Raw genomic sequence first — 2,753 nt, forward strand, 5'->3', positions numbered from 1 at the left:
TCGAATGCCCACTCTATCTGGTTTGCTGAAACAGAGCGCAGTAGCGTGACCCATTCGGCGACCCCTTCCGGCAATCTGAACCCGTCGATCCTGGTGGGAAACTCTTCTATACAAGTCTTTTGTGATGACCCATACTTCAGAAATTGAGGACGACGACATAGATGCTCTATTATCCACATTTGTAGCAGTATATTACATCCCTCAAAGAAATTTCCTCCGGTTTTGCAAAAGGTGAGCGCGCGGAAAATTTCCGCAATTATCAGTGGTGCCAGAGTGTTATTTTCTTGTCTGATTAAAGTATTGACGACCCCAGCAATTTGTATGTTAATTTTTCCGTCTCTTTTAGGGAACACCAAAAAACCCAGAAAGGCTATCATAAAAGCAATACATTTGTGCCTCTCCCATTCCAACCGGTTCTCCCCACTGCAGATCTTACTCTCGGGATTGTTGAACCCTCCCAGATGATCGTATCTGTCGTACAGAAATGCAAAACTACAAAACCCTTTTGATAACTCTGGGTTATGAACCGTTCTGCGGATCTTTACGATATCCAGGAATTTGTGTATGGTTACAGCCCTTGGTGCAATGAGATACTGCTCTTTCATAGGGATGTTAGGACATCCAATGTACCCTGCCAACTCCTCCAGTGTCGGGGTGAGCTCGAAATCTGAGAAGTGAAATACGTTGTGGGCCGAGTCCCAAAATGAAATTAGAGCTCTGATAACGTCCCCTCACGGATCGATGTCCAGCAATCCAACCAAATTTCTCAAGTATATTTTGACCGTATCTTGCCCCGATCCTCCCAAGTTGCTCCACCACATGCGTAAGCCCAGAGGAACTTTGTTTATAATGGCCTCAGATGAACTCCTACTTGTGCTCATTCTGCACATTTATTAAGGTGTTTTTAGACAAGAAAGAAAAGATTTTTTTTTTTGAAAGAAATAATATGTGTATATACATACATGGGTATATGCGTATATATATATATAATTTTTGGTAAACAAAATCGGGGAGTTGGACCCGATAAGGGTTGCCTACGTATCCCACATCCGGTGGGAATCAAACCGACGTAGTTCGGGTAAGAAATTTATCTAAATCACGAGTTTTCTAAAACTGAAAAATATCTGGACATTGCTTTTTTTTTCATTTTTATTTATGCTATCGAAACTCCTGTTATCACCCGCCGGTCAACATGCAATTTTGAAGCAAATTAAATGCGATAACAGACAAAATGCCACATGATGGTCTCCTTTTTTTTGTTTCAGGTTGTTATTCTTGGACGGGACCAACCCCTGTGTTGAGTCCCCTAAGTCAAATGCAACGTGATGCAAATAAGCGTTTTCCTACTAGGGATCCGGCATGAAGTTATGTTTTACTAAGCTTCAATCTGGGCTTTGTTCTAGACCTGGCTTACACGAGCGGACAACTCGAGTCGAGGAGGGGGCTACGTACCGGGGACCCGCGGGGTCGTCCGACTTTGTAACTTATCCGAGCCTCTTTCTACTTGGGCATTGGCACTAACAGAATAGGGAATCTCGACCAGCGAGCTTCTCCCCGGAGGTAAGAAGAGAAGGGTTTCGGCACCGTTTATATGTACAGTTCAAATAATATCAAAGCGGTAAAAGCAGCATTTAGCACATTAGGCTCAAACATGTAAAAATCAGAAAGAACCAAATATAACAATTTATCTAAGATCGAATATCTAACCCTGAACCAGTGGTTCTGGGTCCACATCCCCAGCAGAGTCGCCAGAGCTGTCACACCTCCTTTTTCCATACCCGCGAGGGTACAAGGGAGTTTTTTCCAATTAAAGGACAATCGAAACGGGATGGGTTTATTTATTTCAGAGTCGCCACTTGGGAGATTTAGGGTGTCCCAAGTCACCAATTTTAATCCCGAATCGAGGAAAAGAATGACTCTATATTATGGTCTGCGTACCAGAAATCCGGATAAGGAATTCTGTTAACCCGGGAGAAGGTGTTAGGCATTCCCGAGTTCCGTGGTTCTAGCACGGTCGCTCAATTGTTATATTCGGCTTGATTATCTGATTTTATACAAGTATGAACTTATGTGCAAATTTTAACTTTTAACCGCTTTATTATTATTGTTTTTACAAGAATGTGAACATCGCTTAAAACACGTCTTTGGACTGCGTCACATGAAATGCACCCACAATCTGGAACATATCTTATTTGACGTTTTGGGATTTGGATTTGGGTCGCATGAAATGCACACCTCAAGTTTTAAGAAAGTAAATTATTAAACACGCGCCTAAAGAGACTATCGAGTTATTATTTTGGGAAGGCCACGAAATTCACTAAGCGGCCCTCCTGAATTCTAAGTAATTTAAAACAAGTATTTACTGAGGGCCCCGCAATTTGTATTTTTATTCGGCGAGGCTCATCTCGTTCTTATTTTTTTTAAAAGAATTTGCAACGTCATGGAAATGCATCTCGGGCCACGCCACAATCAATGCGCCCGTGACTAGAGACATATTTCGACTCCGTTGAGATTTGGATTTGGGTCACATAAATGTGCACCCGAGTTTAGGGAGATAACATTATTAAAGGCGCGCCTAAAGCAACTAGCGCATTATTATTTTTGGGGTAGGGCCGTGAAACTTGCTAAACGGCCCGTCCCGGAATCTAAGTATTTAATATATACGTTTAGAGGGTCCCGCGGCTTGTGCATTTTTTCTTTCTTTTTTTATTTATTATTTTTTATTTTTATTTTTTTATTTTATTTTGCGAGGC

The sequence above is a fragment of the Nicotiana sylvestris genome, chromosome 2 (genome assembly GCF_000393655.2).
Source record: "Nicotiana sylvestris chromosome 2, ASM39365v2, whole genome shotgun sequence".
NCBI lineage: Eukaryota > Viridiplantae > Streptophyta > Magnoliopsida > Solanales > Solanaceae > Nicotiana > Nicotiana sylvestris.